The sequence below is a fragment of the Lissotriton helveticus genome, chromosome 10 (assembly GCF_964261635.1).
Source record: "Lissotriton helveticus chromosome 10, aLisHel1.1, whole genome shotgun sequence".
NCBI classification, from domain to species: Eukaryota; Metazoa; Chordata; class Amphibia; order Caudata; family Salamandridae; genus Lissotriton; species Lissotriton helveticus.
In genome coordinates, this window is record NC_136071.1 from 261,290,890 (window position 1) to 261,317,907 (window position 27,018).

Here is a 27,018-nt window from a genome sequence, read left to right on the forward strand (position 1 = left end):
ACAAAACTCGATTTCTTCACATATATTCCTCACATCTATTTCAGAACCATGCAAAAGAGCAGCGCATAATTGTTTCAGCATAATTGCTGGACTCTTAGCATAATACAACATTCTAACTAACTTCCTCACTTTGTTATGATGCACTGCTAGCATCCTGAAATGATGAAAAACACTCTGGCATACTCTCCTGGAAAGACAAGCCAGTGAATGACCATGCAAACCTGTCACTTCTCTCACTCTGCAAGGATCTAATTCTTGCAACAACCTTATTTTCTGCTTTAAACTTTTCTTGTTAAATGTCCGTACAAAATCACAAAGCAAATTGATGGAATCCTGTCGCACACTGCAAATACTACTACACTTCCAGGTGTACACAGGACCCTTAGCACGTCTTCCTAAAACCTCATTACCTAACAACTCTTCTGCCTCTGTTGTCACAAGTTTTTCTTTTTCAACTGGACAACCATCTTTCACTTCATAAGCACGACCACTGATGTCAACTGCATGCACCAAATCATTATCCTGGAAATAACTCTCTTCATTAAAAAATGCCTCACAGCTTGAACTATGTATCCATTCTCCAGAAAAAACTTCACAAAAATTACTACGATTAACTATTCTCTTCCATCTACTATTTCTTTTGAAATCAAAAATTTCCTTGTTTAGCTTCCTAATTCTATTGATTATCAAAATAAATAACTTACGTTTAATTTCAAAAGCCTGATCAATAACTTTCTCAACTTTTTTTTTTCTCCTATAAAAAACTAATTTCTGTTGACCTTTCTTAATATTTTTTAACAAATTGCCAATTATCCTGTTGCGGAACATTCGTTTACGAATCTCCCAAAACTGTTGTTTCCTTCTACTATCATGCACAGATTTATCTCTTGCTCTAGCAGTAACATTTTCATTTGTCCTTTTCTTTCCATTTGATTTACTTGTCATATTATGGATTGAAACATTTTCTGTACTAATATTTTTTTTATTAGAAATATTTCTTATGAAATATTTAGAGCTCTTACCCGGTGCTTTCTTCATGGCTTGAGAAATCTTTTTGTTAGAGGACTGCTGCTTTTTTTTTTTCTCCTGCTGTCTTTGACGTTTTGCAGCCTTTATCTCTCTTATTTTTGTAGGCATCTTGAAATGATCTGCAGTTGAATCTGAGGAAAAATATAATAAAAAATGTTATTAAACATTATTATCAAACAGTAAATCAGTAATAGTGATCAAAAACATAACACACTACTTGACATTTTATTTTGAAGATTTTTTAGTCATTGCCATTTTTACAATACAGAAATACCAGAAAAGAAATGACATTTATATTTATGTTACCTATGCTATTTTATATGTGAATCTGATCTAATTTTATGAGCATATTTTAATATTTTATTGAAAACACTACACATAACCTGTTTTTGAAGGTGTTTAGTGTTAAATTAAACGGTTTACCTTTTTACTTTTTATTGATTATAAATTTTAAAAATAAATGTTTATATTTCCAAAGGCTGAAGCAAGTCAGCTTCCCATCCAATATCATATAATTCAGACAAATCTGCATCCTCATCACGCTCTTCTTCATCCTCAGGATTTAAATCATCCAATGGATCAACATCCACTGATGTTTCAATTACAAGTTCAATGATGAGGTCAAAATCAACTGATTGCAGATTGTCGCTCATGTTGAGGTTGTCTTTATCTTTAAAGAAAGATAACAACAATGAGATGTTGCAGAGTAAGAGACAAATCTCACAGATTATAATAGTAAAATTATTTAACAAGAGTAACATTTTGCAGCTATTATTTAACCATGTCCAGCGATGCTGAGCAGGTGAAGCCTATGTCTAATTTTTCACTGAACAGGACTCATCTGTTCTTAACCTTGGATAAGCCTCAACGACTCTGTGTCCCCTGCACATACTCAAATGTTAAAGTGCAGATTTATATTAAATGGCACATCCCCAGGCATGCACCAGTTAATGTGCACCACTGCTTTACCACCCATGGTGTGCCGCATTTACAATCAGATAGGAGAAAGCTGCTTCAAAACCCTGCGCCTGCTTGAAGCTGGCATAGGTCTTGACGCAGCATTGTATAGATGGGGCACCCCTGAGCCTTGCTGGAGCTGCATCGCACTTACGATACAACTCCAGCAATGCGCCACCTTTACAGCACAGATACGTCACGCATCTGTGCCATTTTTGCCCCATGCTGCGCCGCATTGTAAATGCAGCACACCATGGGTGGCGGAACAGCGGCGCAAAATGACTGGCACATCCACTGCTGCATCAGTTTCATGTGGCACGTTTTTTTTACACCATGACACATCTGCCTAAATGCATCAATTTGTAATTTTCTCGCCTCATAGCAAATCTTTTGCACCGCCACTGCGTCACAAAAGTGACGCACAGTGGCGCAAAAGATGCATACACCTATCATAAATCTGTCCCTAGCATTTTAAATGATTAATTCAGGATGACGATAAGGTGTGGCCTATGCAGAGGTTTGTTTAAGGTGAGGCCTACTCAGGGTTGCAGATCAAAGTTACGCTTGATGAAGAATACAGAGGAGATAATACATGTAAAGGCCTACCAATGAAGTAAGTAATGTCCACTTTATTGCACCAGTCATCATAAATGTATCCCTAAGCTTCTTATCTTGTTACAGATGAACCACCATATGTACATGACATTTTAAGTAATTTCCACATGTGCAGTGTTTTCAAAATATAATTTGAAAATCGTTTTTGGGGAAAAGTAATGGTTTGCAAAATTATGACAAGGACATAATGGTGTATGCTTCTCTATAAAGCATTTCAGTATCTCTAATGTCATTTTTCCCATATTACATTATAAGACCTTTCCCCATGAAGCACATTCCTTGTAAATATGCTCCCACCTGTGCATTGCAAATTTATATTTTCACTGTTTCAGACACATAGCCATGTTGAAAGTGACCCAAAAAAATTGCAAACGTTTCCCCATGAAGCACATTCCTTGTAAATATGCTCCCACCTGTACATTGCAAATTTAGATTTTGACTGTTTCAGACACATAGCCATGTTGAAAGTGACCCAAAAAATTTGCAAACGTTTAAAAAAAAAAAAACATTCATGTGTCTTAATGACATTTTAAGTCATTTCCCCATGGAGAATGTTTTCTAAGTGGCACAAAAGAGGTATACACCTATCATAAATCTATCCCTAGCATTATAAATGATTAAATCAGGATGACAATAATATGTGGCCTATCCAGAGGTTTGTTTAAGGTGAGGCCTACTCAGGATTGCAGATTAAAGTTACGCTTGATGAACAAAACAGAGGAGAAAATTTTATTGTAAATGCCTACCAATGAAGTAAGTGATTTCTACTTCATTGCACCAGTCATCATAAATGTATCCATAACCTTACTTAAATTGTCCTTAAGACACATAAAAGCGTTTTTTGATTGGCTTTCCTGCATGGTAGGGTCACTTTTAACATGGCTATGTAACATAAACATTCAAAATCAAAATTTTCCATGTACAGGTGGGAGCATATTTACAAGCAATTTGCGCCACAAAGAAAGGTCTGACATTAAAATGGCAAAAATAACATCAGGGACAGTCAATTGCCTTATAAAAAACCATACACCATTATGTCCTTCTCATGCATTTAAAAACAATTCCTTTTTCCCAAAAACGATTTTCAAATCATAATTTCAAAAAACTGCACATGAGAAAATGACTTAAAATGTCATTGAAACACATTAAAGCGTTTTTTGATTGGTTTTCCTGCATGGTTGATTCATTTTTATCATGGCTATGTAACACAAACATTGATAATTAAAATTTTCATGCACATGTAAGAGCATATTTACAAGCAATTTGCGCCACAGAGAAAGGTCTTACACTAAAATGAGAAAAATAACATCAGGAACAGTCAATTGCCTTATAAAGAACCATACACCATTATGTCCTTGTCATGATTTTATAAACAATTCCTTTTCCCCAAAAACGATTTTAAAATCATAATTTCTAAACACTGCACATCAGAAAATGACTTAAAATGTCATTAAAACACATGAAAGCGTTTTTTGATTGCCTTCCCAGCATGGTTTGGTCACTTTTAACATAGCTATTTAACACAAACATTCAAAATCTAAATTTTCCATGCACATGTGAGAGCATATTTACAAGCAATTTGCGCCACATAAATCATAATTTTCTCCTTAAAGCACACTATTCTCTATCTAAAGTAAAGAAATATTTTCTCACCTTAGCAAATACTTTGAGTTTGAAAACAGTCTCAGAAACACACCAATTTGTCTTCAGCAGAGCAAAAGGTATGCACTCCAGAGTCTGCAGCTATCAAAAGCACAGAAATGGTGTAATTCTTCACACATATTTCTCATGTCACCCAATCAAAACTCTTCCCTCACTTTTTTTCAAATGAAAACCCTTCCCCCTCTGCCCTTTCTGCCTATTTTCCATAGCAACCACCTCTTGGAGAAACTCTGGTGTTTGCAAATTCACACAACAATGTTGCAATTGAACTCTGAACTCTCAGTGCACCTGCATATCCAGTGCTTTCTTTCATTTAATGATTTTTTATTGACCACTCAAAATACATCTTTCAAAGAACACATCTCTACACCCTAACTTTCTGTTTTCATCAATCAAAATCCACCAATCACTGTTACTACTTCATGAACACAGAAACTCCACAGTTTTTTTCATTTCAAACTCACATTTTTTCAACTGCCATTTCATTGCCACACTTCATCTGACTGCAGGAGAACCTTCTCTCACCATGTTTTCTGTCTGGATTGTTGGTCATAGTTATATTCACTGGGCTCAAAGGTACGTTGAAAGCAGGAATTTACCTAACCTCAATTTACAAGATGTGGAAATTAAGTGGTTTGGCCAGAGAGGATTAAAATGTCACCAATTGATACCATTGGTGAAAACCTTTATGCATTTGCCAAAACCTGACCTGTTAATTGTGCACTGTGGAGGTAATGACTTGGGCACTTTGACTGGTGTAGGTCTGGAAATGCTTTTAAAGGACACCTTTGAGCAATTAATGGCACTTTTTCCTCAGACTGCCTTGGTATATTCAAATATATGCCAAAGACAGAAATGGAGGTGGTCAAACCAATTTTGTCCACAAATTGAGAAGTCGAGGAAGCATGTAAACAAATCTGTTTCAGCTTACATGAGAGACCATGGAATGGGCTCCCTGTACAACAATAACTTGCGTTACTACATGCAAGATATCTACAGAGGAGATGGAGTTCACTTCTCAGATGAGGGCAACAGAGTTTTCACTCTGAATTTAAAAATGTGCATTGGTACCTACTTATAAGTACCTAAATGTACCATAAACCCAAAAGCTCTTCTCAGAGCTACCCTACATCTAATCACTCACAATTATTATTTTACTCTAACTATTTTCACTAATTTTCAACAAAATACGCTCCCTGGTGCGCTACCCGGTACGCGTACCGGGAGCTAACCTCGCGAATTTTTTTTAAAAAAATGTTTTTTTTTCGCACATATAAGCCTCCTCAGCCACCCTCAGAAAACCTAGGGGGTCAAGATAACTCTACCGTGCCCCCTTCTACCCATTCTGAACATTATTTGCCCTCCATCTTGTATCTTAATTCGACCGAAACACAAAATGGTGGACTCCCGGAACGCTTAAGGTACGCGAACCGGGGCGCTCAACGGTTCGCGTACCGGGTCGCTCCCTGGGAAGCGCACCATCAAAAAAGGTGGGAAAGTAGTTCACAGAAAAGCCACTGGAGACAATTTCACCAAATATAGATTAGCTCATACTACATACCAATCCCTACCATTTTCACAAAATTGATTGGAATTCCATTTAGCCATTTAGCCTGTAGACCTCTCTAAATACCCTGAGGTAAATTACTTCACAAAACACATCTGAAATGTTGGAATTGACAACCAATTAAAATGTTACTTTCATTTTCTACTTTTTTTACCTCACATTTGATTGGTTATGTACCCGAATATATATAAAGGAAGAGAAGGAAGCACAGCCATTTTGACTACTACTTCTTGGTGTACATTTTAATAGGATTTTCATTAATAACTTCAACTTCTTTTTAAAGGTAAGTTGTTATTTTTAAAACTGAAGTATATTGAGCACTTTAAGTTAATATGGCAAACTTTTTCTGTTAGTTATATACTATCCCTCTGTAGTACTTATAAATTTAGATACACTTTTTTATATTCCTACTTCCACTCTGATACTATACACTGCCCAAAGATAAATTCTCTGTTAAAAACTGCCTATCTAAAATTAATCCCAACAGTGCCCTACCTCTACTAATATATATTTTTTTAATGCAAATTTCAGGAAAAATGGAAAGTGAACAAAACATTTCATTTGAAATTGTCCTTCCAGAGTCCAACACAGAAATCATTGATCCAAATGAGATTGAATTTATGGATGAATCTTGGGACCAAGAACTACTGCAATGTGTACAAGCAGTAGATAACCTCCTTGCAAATGAGGACATTTTACAACCTCAGAGACTACAATCTATATTCCATGATTATTATGAAATTTCTGACAATGAAATGTTAGAAAGTTTAATAAATTATGAAACACAATAAAAAAAGCTTAAAAAAAATAAAAAAAAATAATCAACAAAACCAACAATCAATTAACATACAGCATTTGAAAAGTCTATCATTCATTTTTCATTGTGATACGCTCCCCAGAACGCTTCCCGGTTCGCGTACCGGGCGCTAACCACGAAAAAAAATAAAAAAAATATTTTTTTTTTTTGCTTAGCGGGGCCCCTTTAAAGCCTCCACATCAAACCTAGGGGGTCAGGGAGGAGCTAGTATGCCCCCTTATGGTTATTTCCCCCTTTGTTTTGGCCTCCTCTTGTCTCTCAATCCTACCGAGAGACAAGATGGCGGCCGCTCCGGACTGTTTAGAATGTTGACAGACACCGGAGAGCCAATCAGCTTAGCTACGCGAAGTTCCGGTACGCTTAAGGTCCGCGGACCGGAGCGCTGCCCAGAGCGCGCTTACAGATATATATCTTTTTTTAAACGTTATTTTCTCAAAATCCACTGGAGCACATATATTGAGACCTACAAAAGGCACATCGGGCTACCAGTCCCTACAATTTTGCCAAGTTTCGTGCAAATCCATTCAGCCGTTCGGGCTAAAAGTGAGGCTAACCGCCCTATGGAAAAATCAATGTTAAAAACACGTTTTGGGACCCCCCTTTTTTCTCGGCCCCCCCTGGACGAACCCCCCCAAAATTTTCAGGGGCTGCTCAGAAACAAAATGTTCCATTTTCCTGAAAATTTCAGCCAATTCCGTCCACAAACGCCAAAGTTATTAGACATAGAATTTTCAAAAAACCCATAGGGAAAAAATCCTAACTATATATACCTACTGGCGACCGCCAGTAGGTAATATATATCCTAACTATATATACCTACTGGCGACCGCCAGTAGGTAATATATATATATATATATATATATATATATATATATATATATATATATATATATATATATATATTACCTACTGGCGGTCGCCAGTAGGTATATATAGTTAGGATTTTTTCTCTATGGGATTTTTGAAAATTCTATGTCTAATAACTATGGCGTTTGTGGACGGAATTGAACATTTTGTCTCTGAGCAGCCCCTGAAAATTTGGGGGGGTTTCGTCAAGGGGGGGCCGAGAAAAAAGGGGGGTCTCAAAACGCGTTTTTCCCATTAATTTTTCCATAGGGTGGTTGGCCTCACTTTTAGCCCGAACGGCTGAATGGATTTGCACGAAACTTGGCAAAATTGTAGGGACTGTTAGCCCGATGTGCCTTTGCTAGGTCTCAATATATGTGCTCCAGTGGATTTTGATAAATTAACGTTCAAAAAAATATATATATCTGTAACAGCGCTCCGGGTAGCGCTCCGGTTCGCGTACTTGACGCGTAACGGAACTTCGCGAAGCGAAGCTGATTGGCTCTCCGGTGTCTGTCAACATTCTAAACAGTCCGGAGCAGCCGCCATCTTGTCTCTCGGTAGGATCGAGAGACAAGAGGAGGCCAAAACAAAGGGGGAAATGACCATAAGGGAGCATAGTAGTTCCTCCCTGACCCCCTAGGTTTGATGTGGAGGCTTTAAAAGGGCCCCGCGGGGCAAAAAAAAAAAAAAAAAAACATTTTTTTTTGCGTGGGGAGCGCCCGGTACGCTTTTGTGCAATGGGCGGTGGTAATCTAAATGATGAGGGGGGGGGGCAGCGTTCAAAGCACATCAGCGTGCATAAACACGAAAATGTTTTTATCTACCACGTACTTGACTTATCTCTCTGAGAGGCATTCCCTTGTGTCTCGGCAATGGTAGTCTGTTCATTACATAGAACGCACGAGGGCGGTAGTACAGACCGCGCGTAGGAAAGGGTCAAAAGCCAGGGGTATAGGAGTATGTAACAAGCGAGCCATTTAATTGAAAAAACTAAACGTGACAAACGGTTGCAGGATCAGTGAAGGTTGATTTTATAATTGAAAGTATAACAGGATCAGTTACAATAAAATCGTGCATACGCACACCATGGGCGAGTATCATGGGTACCATTACTTCGAAGCTTTATTAATATTATAATCAATAATGAAAAATCGACATCAATAGGGTTGTCCGTATTCCCAGTCAGTACCCTTCCCCGCCCGCCATGTGCACAAAGACCGCATACATCCCCCATAACGTCAAGGCTAAGTAACTAGAGCGTCATAAGGAGTTGCAAGTCGCTCCCATACTGGCGCCATTTTGGTCGAGGCCAGGCAGGTCCAGAGTATAGTTCAATGTCTCCAATAAGTAGCGGCAGGACCAGAATCCCTTTCAGCAGTTCTGGCTTCGTCATTACGAGCACTAGAAAACAAGACATTCTGGGCAATACCACCCTTGACGCAGCCCTTTATGCTACAAGATGGTGTCTTCCATTCAGAAAATATTGTTGGCAGCATTTTGAAAGGAAAGATAAACGGCCGTTCTCCTAGTGAGTCTCACATTGTTACATTTATGAAGAATGTTGAAGAGTAGTATGTTGAAAATCTGAAGCCATCGTTCTACAAACTCTCAACCAGCCTTGGATGGGAAAATCCTGAAGAATGTACAAACTGAAAACCAGTTTTTGTCTGCATAGCATCAGCAGCAACACTTGAGTCAGCTTTGTGTGAAGCCGCCATCTTGATTCAATCAATACCGTCCCCCCGCACACATTCAGGGACCAGGCCGCATTGCGAGGGCACCGCAGGACGTGTCTTCAGGTCAAACGGATTGTGGGACAAGGTCCAGAATGGAAGAGTCACCAAAAGGCAAAAAGTTCCGCCGGACCCCGGGAGCCGGCCGCCTATGTTGGGGGCGATCTCAGGCCACACCAGGGCAACAAGACTTGGGGAGGGGGCAGGAGCCAAGTGCCCCCTCCGAGTCCGCGCCACCACACCGCCCCTCAGGGGCCTCCGTCAAGCGGCTCAGGGAGGCACCGCAGGCAGCGGTTCTTCAGATCAGTGGCTCTCACCGGCAAGGTTCCCCTCCGTCAGCAGCGATCGTTGGCGCTGTGGTTGCGGCCGGAGGCCCCGCCTAGTCAACGCCCCGGCCTCTCCAACTCGTAGGCCGCAAGAGTGGGTGCAATTCAGCCGGATGGCGGGTGAGACGCTGTAGCCGCAAGAGCAGGCGAAACTCAACCGGCCGAGTGAGGCACTGTGCCGCAAGAGCGGGCGCAACTCAGCTGGCTGAGCGAGGCACTGTGCCGCAAGAGCGGGCTCAACTCAGCTGGCCGAGCGAGGCACTGTGCCGCAAGAGCGGGCGCAACTCAGCTGGCCGAGCGAGGCACTGTGCCGCAAGTGCGGGCGCAACTCAGCTGGCCGAGTGAAGCGCTGGGGTGCAGCTGAGAAACCTCCACCTGGGGAGGTGGGGGAGGCTCGTTCGCGCCGCCTCTCCCTCCCAGTGCACCCCACACCATCTCCTGGCGCAGGTATATGTGATGGTCGGACCTGGGCACCGCAGGACGTGTCTTCAGGTCAAACGGATTGTGGGACAAGGTCCAGAATGGAAGAGTCACCAAAAGCAAAAAGTTCCGCCGGACCCCGGGAGCCAGTCGCCTATGTCGGGGGCGATCTCAGGCCACACCAGGGCAACAAGACTTGGGGAGGGGGCAGGAGCCAAGCGTCCCCTCCGAGTCCGCGCCACCACACCGCCCCTCGGGGGCCTCCGTCAACCGGCTCAGGGAGGCACCGCAGGCAGCGGTTCTTCAGATCAGTGGCTCTCACCGGCAAGGCTCCCCTCCGTCAGCAGCGATCGTTGGCGCTGTGGTTGCGGCCGGAGGCCCCGCCTAGTCAACGCCCCGGCCTCTCCATCTCGTAGGCCGCAGAGTAGTCGGGGAGAAATCCCAGGAACGGCGGCATGCATTACACATCACTAAGATGGCCGGGCCTACGACCCTGGGTTTAAGAGTCTCATGCTCGATTGATTGAGCTGGCCGGATCAGGCAACAAGAAGGTGGGGGAGGCACCTCTTGCTCAACCACCACCTGAGGAGGTGGTCCTCTCTTCCTAGGAGGTGGTGGTGGTGGTGGGGATGCACCAGCTGAAGCTACAACACTTGCCATTGCTAAGTCATGAAAAAAGGTCTTCCTCTCACAAAGATGAAAGTCAGAGTGAGGAAACAAGGAGGGGTTTTCATCATTTGGGACAAAAAATAGTTCTAAACCAATGAAAAGTGTTATTTTTAGGTCAGATGACCTAGCCTTACATCATTAGGAACCCAAAAGTGAAATGAACCAATGAAAAGTTTTATTAACAAGTCACATGACCTGTTATGCTTACGTTACGTGCTCCGCGCCATGCCCCGGATCGCTTCCGGGAAGCTGCGCTTCGCGCCTCGCGCACCGGAGCACTTCCGGGTGCGCTAACGCGGCGTGTCATATAACGCATTACGCGACAACGCGATATGTCGCGGTTACGCGACGCGTCACGATGTTGTTTTCTAACGCGGCAGTTGCGCAAACAGAACGTTTATCGGCCGGGCATATGGAATACATACACATTCACATTCCCAAGTCTGTGGAGCCGACCGCCATTTCGTGAGCTCGGTGGCAGCCGCCTGTCGCTGTACCGCAAGAGTGGGTGCAATTCAGCCGGATGGCGGGTGAGACGCTGTAATAGCAAGAGCAGGCGCAACTCAGCTGGCCGAGTGAAGCGCTGGGGTGCAGCTGAGAAACCTCCACCTGGGGAGGTGGGGGAGGCTCGTTCGCACCGCCTCTCCCTTCCAGTGCACCCCACGCCGTCTCCTGGCGCAGGTATATGTGATGGTCGGACCAGGGCACCGCAGGACGTGTCTTCAGGTCAAACGGATTGTGGGAGAAGGTCCAGAATGGAAGAGTCACCAAAAGGCAAAAAGTTCCGCCTGACCCCAGGAGCCGGCCGCCTATGTCGGGGGCGATCTCAGGCCACACCAGGGCAACAAGACTTGGGGAGGGGGCAGGAGCCAAGCGTCCCCTCCGAGTCCGCGCCACCACACTGCCCCTCGGGGGCCTCCGTCAAGCGGCTCAGGGAGGCACCGCAGGCAGCGGTTCTTCAGATCAGTGGCTCTCACCGGCAAGGCTCCCCTCCGTCAGCAGCGATCGTTGGCGCTGTGGTTGCGGCCGGAGGCCCCGCCTAGTCAACGCCCCGGCCTCTCCATCTCGTAGGCCGCAGAGTAGTCGGGGAGAAATCCCGGGAACGGCGGCATGCATTTGGATCGATGTTGCAGCAGGCTGCCATGTAAATAGTTATTTAATAAAACGTTTTACCCTGTTACTTTGCTGGTGTGTTGTATATATTTATAATATTTGCATAGGGTTTGTTGTTATTTTGGGCGGGGTGGGCGGCGGAGCCGAGCTGTCTTGCAGCCATCATGGCGTCGAGCTCGGTTCCTCTCACTAGTTTCATATTTCTCATGAGGGGTTGTTCCTAATGTTTCTATTTTAGCGAGGTCAAAAAGAGATCCCATTAGTGGTCTACTGATTTTGCTTGATTCCTTTTGTTTTTTCTGACGATTTTTCACTATCTGCAAAGACTAAACAGAGTATTGCGACTCTGTGCTTGTTTGTAAATAGAGAATGAACCAAAGAGAACCAATTCCAAAACTGTAAATGCTTGGATAGCAATCAATCAAATGGAGAGGGAAGCAGGCACGACGGATTACAACAGGGGCAAAGGCCTGCGTTACCTACCCTTCACTATCTGCAAAGAGAGAATACTCCTAAAAGAAAAGAGGGGGGGGGCAGCGTTCAAAGCACATCAGCGTGCATAAACACGAAAATGTTTTTATCTACCACGTACTTGACATTTTAAAGCTTTCGATATTTGCTATTAAAAAACCATTGAAATTCACTGAAAAAACCATAGGTTATAGACCATATATAGTTAGGAGTTAGCATTTACAAAACCTTGAAAATTCACTGAAAAAACCATGGGTTATAGACCATATATAGTTAGGAATTAGCATTTAAAAAACCTTATTTTACTCACACAAAACCATTGAAATTCCATATATAGTTAGTTGCACTAACTATATATCGCGCACCCGCAATCCACTGCTGATGATGTCACATATTACATCATTCATGACATGGTCAGACATTGAGAAAGAATACGGAGGTATTCGAAACGCGTCTGGCTATAATCAAAGAATAAAGACCTGCTGATCCACTAAAATTGGAGTCTGTAATCCGTTCCTTTTGTTTTTGTCCCGGCTGGGCTCTGCGGAAGCGAAACGGAGTTATTTCTATATATATATATATATATATATATATATATATATATATATATATATTACCTACTGGCGGTCGCCAGTAGGTATATATAGTTAGGATTTTTTCTCTATGGGATTTTTGAAAATTCTATGTCTAATAACTTTGGCGTTTGTGGACGGAATTGGCTGAAATTTACAGGAAAATGGCACATTTTGTTTCTGAGCAGCCCCTGGAAATTTGGGGGGGGTTCGTCAAGGGGGGGCCGAGAAAAAAGGGGGGTCCCAAAACGTGTTTTTCCAATGTTAATTTCCATAGGGCGGTTGGCCTCACTTTTAGCCCGAACGGCTGAATGGATTTGCACGAAACTTGGCAAAATTGTAGGGACTGGTAGCCCGATGTGCCTTTGCTAGGTCTCAATATATGTGCTCCAGTGGATTTTGAGAAATTAACGTTTAAAAAAATATATATATCTGTAACAGCGCTCCGGGCAGCGCTCCGCTTCGCGTACTTTTCGCGTTACGGAGCTTTGTGAAACGAAGCTGATTGGTTCTCCGGCGTCTGTAAACATTCCAAACAGTCCGTAGCGGCCGCCATATTGTCTCTCGGTAGGATCGAGAGACAAGAGGAGGCCAAAGCGAAGGGGCAAATGACCATAAGGGGGCATAGTAGATCCTCCCTGACCCCCTAGGTTTGATGTGGAGGCTTTAAAAGCGTACTATAAGGAAAAAAGAATGATAGACTTTTCAAATACTGTATGTTAATTGATTGTTGGTTTTGTTGATTATTTTTTATTTTTTTTATTTTTTAAGCAATTATTTATTATTGTGATTGTGTTTCAAAATTTAATAACATTTCTAACATTTAACTAGTTTATGAATTACATATAAAAATGATTAAAGACTCAAACAATTTTTTAATATTACATATAATTTTATTTTTCGGATTGTTTTTCAAAATTTAATAGAACGTCTAAAATTTGACTGTCCGATATGTCCTCTTGTTGAGTGAACATAACTTCCCACATTTGACCGTCATCATAATGAAGTAAATGATCCACAGATTCTACACATTGTAGAAGTTCATGGTCTCGTGATTCATCCATGAATTCCAAGTCAATGGGTTCAATGATTTCCTCATTGTTCATGTCTAGGACAATTTCAAAGGAAACGTTCTGTTCTCCTTCCATTTTCTTGCTGTAATTTGCATAAAAAATAAATATATCAGTAGAGATAGGGCACTGTTGGGTTTAAGTTCAGACGGGTACTTTTTTCTGGCGTGAAGTAGGACTATTAAAAAGTGCTTGTGAAAAAGCCTAAGTAAATTCATAATTATACCACAGAAACCTAAATCAATCCATACTTATAATAAAGAAGCCTTTCTCAATGTCTAACTCTTACAGAGGGATAGTATATAACTATCTGAAAATGTTTTCAAATTTATAAAATAATATCTTACCTTCTAAAAACAAGTTTAAGTTGTGAGTGAAAATGATCTTGCAATGTAGTTCAGGAAGTAGTAGTCAAAGTGGCTGTGTTTCTCTCTCTTCCTTTATATATATTCAGGTACATAACCAATCAAATGTCAGGTAAAAAAAGTAGAAAATGAAAGTAACATTTTAATTGGTTGTCAATTCCAACACTTCAGATGTGTTTTGTGAAGTAATTTACCTCAGGGTATTTAGAGAGGTCTACAGGCTAAATGGCTAAATGGAATTTCAATCAAATTTGTGAAAATGGTAGGGATTGGTATGTAGTATGTGCTAATCTATATTTGGTGAAATTGTCTCCAGTCGCTTTTCTGTAAATTACTTTCCCACCTTTTTTGATGGTGCGCTTCCCAGGGAGCGACCCGGTACGCGAACTGGCGAGCGGTACGCGAACCTGAAGCGTTACGGGAGTCCACCATTTTGTGTTTCGGTCGAATTAAGATACAAGATGGAGGAAAAAAAATAATGTTCAGAATGGGTAGAAGGGGGCACGGTAGACTTATCTTGACCCCCTAGGTTTTCTGAGGGTGGCTGAGGAGGCTTATATGTGCGAAAAAAAAACATTTTTTAAAAAAGATTTCGCGAGGTTAGCTTCCGGTTCGCGTACCGGGTAGCGCCCCGGGGAGCGTACTTTGTTGAAAATTTGTGAAAAAAGTTAGAGTAAAATAATAATTGTGAGTGATCAGATGTAGGGTAGCTCTGAGAAGAGCTTTTGGGTTTATGGTACATTTAGGTACTTATAAGTAGGTACCAATGCACAGTCTTAAATTCAGAATGAAAATTCTGTTGCCCTCATCTGAGAAGTGAACTCCATCTCCTCTGTAGATATCTTGCATGTAGTAACGCAAGTTATTGTTGTACATGGAGCCCATTCCATGGTCTCTCATGTAAGCTGAAACAGATTTGTTTACATGCTTCCTCGACTTCTCAATTTGTGGACAAAATTGGTTTGACCACCTCCATTTCTGTCTTTGGCATATATTTGAATATACCAAGGCAGTTTGAGGAAAAAGTGCCATCAATTGCTCAAAGGTGTCCTTTAAAAGCATTTCCAGACCTACCCCAGTCAAAGTGCCCAAATCATTACCTCCACAGTGCACAATTAACAGGTCAGGTTTTGGCAAATGCATAAAGGTTTTCACCAATGGTATCAATTGGTGACATTTTAATCCTCTGTGGCCAAACCACTTAATTTCCACATCTTGTAAATTGAGGTTAGGTAAATTTCTGTTCTCAGCATACCTTTGAGCCCAATGGATGTAACTATGTCCAACAATGCAGACAGAAAACATGGTGAGAGAAGGTTCTGCTGCAGTCAGATGAAGTGTGGCAATGAAATGGCAGTTGAAAAAATAAGAGTTTAAAATGAAAAAAACTGTGGAGTTTCTGTGTTAATGAAGCAGTAACAGTGATTGGTGGATTTTGATTGCTGAAAACAGAAAGTTAGGGTGCATGGATGAGTTCTTTGAAAGATGTATTTTGAATGGTCAATAAAATATCATTAAATGAAAGATTGCACTGGATATGCAGGTGCACTGAGAGTTCAGAGTTCAATTGAAACATTGTTGTGTGAACTTGCAAACACCAGAGGTCTTCCAAGAGGTGGTTGCTATGCAAAAAAGGCAGAGGGTAGAGGGGGGAAGGGTTTTGATTTGAAAAAAGTGAGGGAAGAGTTTTGATTGGGTGACATGAGAGATATGTGTGAAGAATTACAGCATTTCTGTGCTTTTGATAGCTGCAGACTCTGGAGTGCATACCTTTTGCTCTGCTAAAGACAAAGTGGTGTGTTTCTGAGACTGTTTTGAAACTCATAAAGTATTTGCTAAGGTGAGAAAAGATTTATTTAATTTAGATAGAGAATAGTGTGCTTTAAGGAGAATATTATGAAGAAAGTTGTGTTTTTAAAATGTTGCTTTGCCTCAAGTGTTTTACAAATAGATTTTGTTTCTTTGAGAAAATGTAATTGGAGAAAATGTGAAGTATTAGTACTGACAGGGTGTTTTTGTGCATAGGAGCTGTGGAGTGTTTCCAAATTATGACTTGAAAATCGTTTTTGAGGAAAAGTAATGGTTTTAAAATGTATGACAAGGACATAATGGTGTATGCTTCTTTATAAGACATTTCAGTGTCTCTGATGTTATTTTTCCCATTTTAATGTAAGACCTTTCCCTGTGGAGCAAATTGCTTGTAAATATGCTCCCACCTGTGCATGGCAAATTTAGATTTTGATTGCTTGCATTACATAGCCATGTAAAAAGTGACCCAAACATGCTGCAAAGGCAATCAAAAAACGCTTTCATGTGTCTTAAGGACATTTTAAGTCATTTCCCCATGTGGAGTGTTTTCAAATTATGACTTGAAAATCGTTTTTGAGGAAAAGTATTGGTTTTAAAATTTATGACAAGGACATAATGGTGTATGCTTCTTTATAAGGCATTTCAGTGTTTCTGATGTTATTTTTCCCATATTAAATTAAAAGAACTTTCCCCGTGGAGCAAATTCCTTGTAAATATGCTCCCACCTGTGCATGGTAAATTTAGATTTTGATTGTTTGCATTACATAGCCATGTAAAAAGTGACCCAAACATGCTGCAAAGGCAATCAAAAAATGCTTTCATGTGTCTTAAGGACATTTTAAGTCATTTCCCCATGTGGAGTGCTTTTAAATTATGACTTGAAAATCGTTTTTGGGGAAAAGGAATGCTTTTAAAATTTATGACAAGGACATAATATTGTATGCTTCTTTATAAGGCATTTCAGTGTCTCTGATGTTATTTTTCCAATATTAAATTAAAAGACCTTTCCCCGTGGAGCAAATTCCTTGTAAATATGCTCCCACCTGTGCATGGTAAATTTAGATTTTGACTGTTTGAGTTACATAGCCATGTTAAAAGTGACCCAAAAAAGTTGCAAAGGCTTTCAAAAAACACTTTCATGTGTCTTGAGGACATTTTAAGTCATTTCGCCGTGGGCAGTGTTTTCAAATTATGACTTGAAAATCGTTTTTGAGGTTAAGGAATGTTTTTAAAATTTATGTGCGCCATATGCCCCCAAATTTCTTTTTCAGGGGTGCAGCAGGGTGTTCTTGAGACACCCCTGCACCCTTGGAAAAATTCCTAATTTGTGATGAGCTAATTGCTAATCGCAAATTGCACCTTCATTGCTATGGGCCTCCTGGCCCATGGAAATGAATGGGTAATTTGCAATTAGCAATTTGCTCATCGCAAATTAGGAATGGTAAAGAATCGCTATTTATTCCATAAAATTCGCTATATTAAATTAAAAGACCTTTCCCCGTGGAGCAAATTCCTTGTAAATATGCTCCCACCTGTGCATGGTAAATTTAGATTTTGACTGTTTAAGTTACATAGCCATGTTAAAAGTGACCCAAAAAAGTTGCAAAGGCTTTAAAAAAACACTTTTATGTGTCTTGAGGACATTTTAAGTCATTTCCCCGTGGGCAGTGTTTTCAAATTATGACTTGAAAATCGTTTTTGAGGTAAAGGAATGTTTTTAAAATGTATGTGCGCCATATGCCCCCAAATTTCTTTTTCAGGGGTGCAGCAGGGTGTTCTTGAGACACCCCTGCACCCTTGGAAAAATTCCTAATTTGTGATGAGCTAATTGCTAATCGCAAATTGCACCTTCATTGCTATGGGCCTCCTGGCCCATGGAAATGAATGGGTAATTTGCAATTAGCAAATTGCTCATCGCAAATTAGGAATGGTAAAGAATCGCTATTTATTCCATAAAATTCGCTATATTAAATTAAAAGACCTTTCCCCGTGGAGCAAATTCCTTGTAAATATGCTCCCACCTGTGCATGGTAAATTTAGATTTTGACTGTTTAAGTTACATAGCCATGTTAAAAGTGACCCAAAAAAGTTGCAAAGGCTTTAAAAAAACACTTTTATGTGTCTTGAGGACATTTTAAGTCATTTCCCCGTGGGCAGTGTTTTCAAATTATGACTTGAAAATCGTTTTTGAGGTAAAGGAATGTTTTTAAAATGTATGTGCGCCATATGCCCCCAAATTTCTTTTTCAGGGGTGCAGCAGGGTGTTCTTGAGACACCCCTGCACCCTTGGAAAAATTCCTAATTTGTGATGAGCTAATTGCTAATCGCAAATTGCACCTTCATTGCTATGGGCCTCCTGGCTTTTGTAGTCTGGTCTGCCCTGTTCCCATGATGCACTGGGCCAGGGACAGACTAATTTGCATACAGCCAGGTTCTGAAACTGGGATGGTGCAATGAGCTAAAAAACGGTGTTGGATCTAGCCCTGATCTCTTGACTGGGTGAGAGTACTCTGCTTAATTCAGAGACTCTGTCCATCACCACCCCTTGTTGTAAATGATTTTGTCCACCCTAAGCGTGGAAGGGTATACTCAGATGTGAGTCCCTTACTCATTGCACCATCAGGATTCAAGCAAGCCGGGCCGAAGACGGCTGAAATGCCAGAAACCGGTCCCCGGAAGCTTGTTTCCTTCCCAGTGTAAGAATTGGCTTTTGTAGTCTGGTCTGCCCTGTTCCCATGATGCACTGGGCCAGGGACAGACTAATTTGCATACAGCCAGGTTCTGAAACTGGGATGGTGCAATGAGCTAAAAAACGGTGTTGGATCTAGCCCTGATCTCTTGACTGGGTGAGAGTACTCTGCTTAATTCAGAGACTCTGTCCATCACCACCCCTTGTTGTAAATGATTTTGTCCACCCTAAGCGTGGAAGGGTATACTCAGATGTGAGTCCCTTGCTCATTGCACCATCAGGATTCAAGCAAGCCGGGCCGAAGACGGCTGAAATGCCAGAAACCGGTCCCCGGAAGCTTGTTTCCTTCCCAGTGTAAGAATTGGCTTTTGTAGTCTGGTCTGCCCTGTTCCCATGATGCACTGGGCCAGGGACAGACTAATTTGCATACAGCCAGGTTCTGAAACTGGGATTGTGCAATGAGCTAAAAAACGGTGTTGGATCTAGCCCTGATCTCTTGACTGGGTGAGAGTACTCTGCTTAATTCAGAGACTCTGTCCATCACCACCCCTTGTTGTAAATGATTTTGTCCACCCTAAGCGTGGAAGGGTATACTCAGATGTGAGTCCCTTGCTCATTGCACCATCAGGATTCAAGCAAGCCGGGCCGAAGACGGCTGAAATGCCAGAAACCGGTCCCCGGAAGCTTGTTTCCTTCCCAGTGTAAGAATTGGCTTTTGTAGTCTGGTCTGCCCTGTTCCCATGATGCACTGGGCCAGGGACAGACTAATTTGCATACAGCCAGGTTCTGAAACTGGGATGGTGCAATGAGCTAAAAAACGGTGTTGGATCTAGCCCTGATCTCTTGACGGGGTGAGAGTACTCTGCTTAATTCAGAGACTCTGTCCATCACCACCCCTTGTTGTAAATGATTTTGTCCACCCTAAGCGTGGAAGGGTATACTCAGATGTGAGTCCCTTGCTCATTGCACCATCAGGATTCAAGCAAGCCGGGCCGAAGACGGCTGAAATGCCAGAAACCGGTCCCCGGAAGCTTGTTTCCTTCCCAGTGTAAGAATTGGCTTTTGTAGTCTGGTCTGCCCTGTTCCCATGATGCACTGGGCCAGGGACAGACTAATTTGCATACAGCCAGGTTCTGAAACTGGGATGGTGCAATGAGCTAAAAAACGGTGTTGGATCTAGCCCTGATCTCTTGACTGGGTGAGAGTACTCTGCTTAATTCAGAGACTCTGTCCATCACCACCCCTTGTTGTAAAGCATTCACAATGCGGCGCACCATGGGGCAAAAACAGCACAGATGCGTGACGCATCTGTGCCGAAAAGGTCGCGCATTGCTGGAGTTGTATCGCAAGTGCGATGCAGCTCCAGCAAGGCTCAGGGGTGCCCCATCTCCACAATGCTGCGTCAAGACCTATGCCTGCTTCAAGCAGGCGCAGGGTTTTGACGCAGCTTTGTCCTATCTGATTGTAAATGCGGCACACCATGGGTGGCAGAGCAGCGGTGCACATTAACTGGTGCATCCCTGGGGATGTGCTAGTTAACATAAATCTGCCCCTTTACATTTAAGTATGTGCAGGGGACACAGAGTCGGTGAGGCTTATCCAAGGTTAAGAAGAGATGAGTCCTGTTCACTGAAAAATTGGACATAGGCTTCACCTCCTCAGCATCGCTGGACATGGCTAAATAATAGCTGCAAAATGTTACTCTTGTTAAACAATTTTACTATTATAATCTCTGAGATTTGTCTCTTACTCTGCAACATCTCATTGTTGTTATCTTTCTTTAAAGATAAAGACAACATCAACATGAGCGACAATCAGCAATCAGTTGATTTCGACCTCATCATTGAACTCGTAATTGAAACATCAGTGGATGTTGATCCCTTGGATGATTTAAATCCTGAGGATGAAGAAGAACGTGATGAGGATGCAGATTTGTCAGAATTGTATGACATAGGATGGGAAGCTGACGTGCTTGAGCCTATGGAACTATAAACATTTATTTAAAAAATGTATAATAAATAAAAAGTAAAAATGTAAACCGTTTAATTTAAAAATAAAGACACCTTCAAAAACAGGTTATGTGTAGTGTCTTCAATAAAATAATAAAATATGCTCATAAAATTAGATCAGATTCACATATAAAACAGCACAGGTAAAATGAATATAAATTCCATTTCTTTTCTGCTATTTTTGTATTCTAAATTTGCCAAGCACTAAAAAATCTTCTATGTAAAAATGTCAAGTAGTGTGTTAAGTTTTTGATGACTGTTATTGATTTACTGTTGGGTAATAGTGGTTAATAACATTTTTTATTATATTTTACCACAGATTCAACTGCAGATCATTTCAAGATTTCAGCATGCCAACCAAAGAAAGACTGAGAAAGGCTGCAAAACGTCAAAGACAGCAGGTCAATGAAAAAAAGCAGCAGTCCTCTAACAAAAAGATTTGTCAAGTCACCAAGAAAGCACCGGGTAAGAGTACAAAAACATTCATAAGAAATATCTGTAGTAAAAAAAAATTACTACAGAAAATGTTTCAGTCCAGAAAAAGAGAAGCAATTCAAACGGAAAGGAAAGGCCAATGAAAAATGTTACTGCTAGAGCAAGAGAGAACTCTATGCATGATAGTAGAAGGAAACAACAGTTTAGGGACATTCGTAAACGAATGTTCCGCAACAGGATAATTGGCAATTTGTTAAAAAATATTAAGAAAGGTCAACAGAAAGTGGTTTTTTATAAGAGAAAAAAAATAGTTGAGAAAGTTATTGATCAGGCATTTGAAATTAAACGTAAGTTATTTATTTTGATAATCAATAGAATTAGGAAGCTAAACAAGGCAATTTATGATTTCAAAAGAAATAGTAGATGGAAGAGAATAGTTAATCGTAGTAATTTTTGTGAAGTTTTTTCTGGAGAATGGATGCATAGTTCAAGCTGTGAGGCATTTTTTAATGAGGAGAGTTATTTCCAGGATAATGATTTGGTGCATGCAGTTGACACCAGGGGTCGAGCTTATGAAGTGAAAGATGGTTGTCCAGTTGAAAAAGAAAAACTTGTGACAACAGAGATAGAAGAGGTGTTAGGTAATGAGGTTTTAGGAAGACGTCCTAAGGGTCCTGTGTACACCTGGAAGTGTAGTAGTATTTGCAGTGTGCGACAGGATTCCATCAATTTGCTTTGTGATTTTGTACGGTCATTTAATAAGAAAAGTTTGAAGCAGAAAATGAAGTTGTTGCAAGAATTAGATCCTTGCAGAGTGAGAGAAGTGACGGGTTTGCATGGTCATTCACTGGCTTGTCTTTCCAGGAGAGTATGCCAGAGTGTTTTTCATCATTTGAGGATGCTAGCAGTACATCATAATAAAGTGAGGAAATTAGTTAGAATGTTGTATTATGCTAAGAGTCCAGCAATTATGCTTAAACAATTATGCGCTGCTCTTTTGCATGGTTCTGTAAAAGATGTGAAGAATATATGTGAAGAAATTGAGTTTTGTTACTTTGGAAGTAAAGAGGAGAATGTTGAAATTGACCAAGAAGAAGAGAGTAATGTGGAAGATAGTGTACAGGTTTCCAGTACAGATAATTTCCAGAGGGAAATTGCGACGTTTGAGGTGAAATCAAGTGAGAGGCCAAATTTCACTTGTGTGTGTTGTCGACGCACTTATTATAAGAGTCAGACTAAGTTAGTGGATTTATATGCAAAAAGTGAAAGGGAAAATAATAGTGAATGGAAGGATTTTACAACATACTTGATGGTAGAAAATTGTTTTGATTTGGGATTGGATCAACGTGTGTGTACTTATTGTTGTAACAAATTAAATCAAAACCAGATGCCTGCTAGAGCAGTTCATAATAATTTGGAATTGCTTGAGATTCCTTCTGAATTGAAGGATTTAAATACTTATGAATCTATTTTGATTCAAAGTATCCATCCATTTCAGGCTATTGTAAGAATGGAGCCAAAGACAGGGAAATTGCCTCCATCAGATTTACAGAGAGGATTAAAGGGAAGAGTTATTTATTTGCCTCTAGATTTGAAGAAAAACATTAACACAATTGGAGTAGAAAAAGTGGAAGAGGAACCTCTGGTTATCTTAGTTAATGGGGTTCCGACAAAGAATAAGAAAATATGGCAAGATTTAGTGGATGTTAGGAAAGTTAAAAAGGCAACATTGTATTTGAAAAAAAAAAATAAATACTATAAAAATGTATATGTTGCAGAAGAGGAAGTAAGTGAGGAAGAGGATAGCGATTTGTGTGCTGGTCAAATTGAGAAAGTAGAACCCTGTACTAGTGAGGAAATATATGAACATTATAGTGTTCATCCTTTGCATTCCAAGGAAGTCATGGGGAATGCTATTGAGTTGTTTCAAATGAAACAAGCCAAAGGGAGTCCCATTAGTGTTTGGGAGGAAAGTTTGGAAGCTCGGTGTTTCCCACAGCTTTTTCTAACAGGTCAGGGAGGAAGATATGATGAGCGACCTCATCAAATTCCTGCTTCTGAATACCGGACTTTGCGATTGTATGCAGGAGATGCTAGGTTTCGACAATGCATTCCCTATTTGTTTCATCTCCTGTTTGAAAGCGATCTGTCTGGACTGCCATATGCAGTGAACCACATCTTGAAAAGTGGTATACACATGCAAAACATCTCGGCAAGTGACTTTATGGATAAAGTCAATGTCCAAGACAGTATTTTGGATTCTCACCTGATTAATCTCATGGCGTGTCAGCGTGGTACTAATGAGTACTGGTACCGTCGTCATGGTGATTTAAAATGTATGCTGAGGAACTTAGGAACTCCCACATGGTTCCTCACTCTGAGCTGTGCCGAGTATGGCTGGGAAGACTTACTTGAATTTCTACGAGAGGCAAATGCAAACATCGAATTCAAGACACCCGGAGAACTGTGCTCTTTGGATCCAGTCAATGTATGCAGGTACTTCAATCATAGATTTGAAGCTATGATGTCTTTCATCATGAATAAGAAGAATCCACCTCTTGGAGAGGTGTTGGATTTCTTCTGGAGAAAGGAGTACCAAGCAAGAGGTGCTCCTCATATACATATGCTGCTGTGGATCAAGGATGCACCTAAATTTGGAACGGATCCAGAAGACTCAGTGATGAGTTTCATACAACAGTATTCTACGTGTGCTGTTCCAAACGCAAAGGAGAAGAAAGGCCTAAGAGAAAAAGTTCTACGTTTCCAAAGCCATCGATGTGGAAAGTACTGTCGTCGTAAATTCCGAAACAAGGACAAGTTCTACACCAAATGTCGTTTCGGCTTTCCACGACCGGTGATTTCTAAAGGAAGAGTAAACAGTTTGATGTCTTCGCTGCGACATAATGTGATGAAGAAATCACCTAAAAACACATACAATTTGAAGAGGAACGAAGAGTCCAAGTACATCAACGACTACAACCCGGTGATTTTGTCCATGTGGAATGCTAACATGGATATACAGTTTGTGGCTGATAACTGTATGGCTGTGGCTCGGTATGTGACATCTTACATCACCAAAAAAGAGAAGACAGAATTGAAGGATATGTGGGAGGACATTTCCCATGAAAAGAGCCTCAGCAAGAAGTTGTACAGTTTCAGTCTGAAGATGTTGTCGCATCGAGAAATCGGAGCTTACGAATGCTCTGACCGGTTGTCTTCAGCAAGTCTCTATGCCAAGTCCAGGAGTATCGTTTGGGCGAGTCTTGGTCTTGCTGCAACGCGTAATCGAGTTCTGAAACCTGTGCGGGAAATTGAGTATTTGGCGGAAAAGGAGCCAAACAGTACCGACATTTTGAAGACCAACATGTTGGATACATATTATCCAAATCGAAGCAGTCACCTCGACAATGTTTGTCTGTATGAGGTTCTTCAAAATTACATATTCAAGAGGAACATCAAAGAAGATACTGAGAAAGGAGTGTATGCTGTAATAGGAAGTGAGGGATGTCTGGTCAAGCAAAGAAAATGCCACTTGGTAAACCATCGAAAATTGAGTGGCGAATCTCCTGAAAAAAAGGAGTTTTTCTATTTAGCACTTTTGCAACTTTTCAAGCCTTGGCGTGCAGAAGAGGAACTGCTTGGAGATTTCCTCTGTTACGAAGACTCTTTCAATGCTGCTAAGGAGACCATAGAATGTCCTGCTTTTCCCAAATATGTAGAAATGTTGAATGCGGAAATTGAGCAGGAAGCAACGATTGCAGCCGAGATTGCCAGAGACAGTTCTCAGGACAGTCAGAGTTCTGCTTCATTGAGTCAGGATCCACTAGGAGGACCTGTTATCGAAAATGAAGCTGCCACTGCTATGAATGAAGTGGAAAGAGCCATGGCACATGCTCAGGAGGATGCGGTTAACTTAGAAGAGTTGGAAAGACAACTCAACGTTGAGCAGAGGAAAATATATGACGAAGTTACCATGCAAATTGATCATGGATTAAGTCATGACAAGAAAGAGTGCTCATGTACGTCGTTGAAGCCTGTCCGACTGTACGTGAGTGGAGAAGCGGGAACTGGAAAAAGTTTCCTTATTAAAGCAATTTCATGTTATTTGCAGGAAAGGACAGAGTCATCGCTGTCTCGTGTTGTCACCGCTCCAACTGGACTGGCAGCACATAACATTAAAGGGATTACTTTACATCGTTTACTGATGCTGCCAGTGGAGCATGACAACAAATTACAATATCACAAGCTATCTGGAGATGCTTGTTTTGAAGTTTCAAGAATCTTGAGGAAAATGAAACTTCTTATCATTGACGAAGTAAGCATGGTTTCCAATGTCATGCTTGCCTTTGTGCATTTGAGAATGCAAGAAGTTCTCAAAACAGAGTATGATGTGTTATTTGGTGGCAAACACATCATTGTTTTCGGAGATCTTCTGCAGCTGACACCAGTGAAAGGGCAACCTGTGTTCAAAATGCTCACGCATGAAGATACCAGGAAGTGCCTAGGGAGCATTGGCAACATCAATATATGGTTAAACTTCAATTATGCTGAACTGCATGAAAATATGCGTCAGGCGAAGGATGAAGTTTACAAGACTATTCTACAAGATGTTAGAATTGGAAAAGTGACCGAGCATGGGAAAGAAGCTTTACATGCACGATTACTGTCAAATTTATATCCAGAACAAGATGTTGTGCCTGAGAATATTTTTCAGAAAATTACTGAGAAGAAATCTGGAATATGTTTGATGCCAACTCTTGCAGAATGTGCCAAATTCAACAACAAAATGTTGCATTTGGAAAAGCAGGAGATTGTGAAACTAGAAGCTATTGAAAGAGTAGAGCATATGGGATCAACAATTATTTTGTCTGAGAATTTGAAATCAAAATTGGATTCATTAGAGAAGACTATATCTAAAACTGCAGGTTTTGAAAAGAGTCTGAATGTGTGCTTAAACTGCCGTATAATTTTAGGAAGGAATTTACATGTTGAAAGAGGTCTGGTAAATGGATCAATGGGTAATGTTGTTGATTTTGTGAAATACAGAAATAGAGATGGAATTGAATTAAAAAAAAATACATTTGATGGCATTGAGGAAGTACAGCTAATTGGTCGTTGTTCTGCTAGATTTATGCTTGTAAAAGACATATATGTTCGTCGTAAGCAGTTTCCTGTTTGCTTGGCATATGCGGTGACAATCCATAAATCGCAAGGTTTAAGTGTAGACAGTGCATTGGTGAATATTGGCAGTTCTGTGTTCAAGGAGGGTGTGGCATTGTCAAGAGTTAGAACTTTATCGGGATTGTACTTGATTGAGTGTGATGTCACAAACATTTGTGCGGATCTAGATTGTGTTAAGGAATACAATAGGTTAAGAAGAGAGTATGCGCCACATTTGCCTCAATATTCTTTGTTTGAGAAACGTGTGGTAGGCCGGAAACGAAGAAATGTGACCAATACTGGGGAGGTTATAGCAAAAAGAAGAAAAGTCGATGAACCTGAAATTATAAGCAGAAACAAAAAGGATTCTGTTGAAGATGTTGTTGGTTTTCAATTTGAAAACAGTTCTGGTGTCAACTGCTATGCTAATGTAGTGGTTAATGTTTTGTTTTCTCTAGAAAATGTAAAAGAAGAGATTGTGGTCAATTCTGATCAAAGGTTTTGCAGTTTGTTAAATTCTGTGTTAGAGAAATGTGGCACTGATAGAACAAAAATAGAAAGTGTGTCTGAAATTCGAAATCTGTTAGACAGATGTTCAGGCCAAACACAATTCTCTCAAAATATTCAGCAAGATTGTCAGGAGTTTTTAATGTATATACTTGATGTATTGCATGCTGAAGG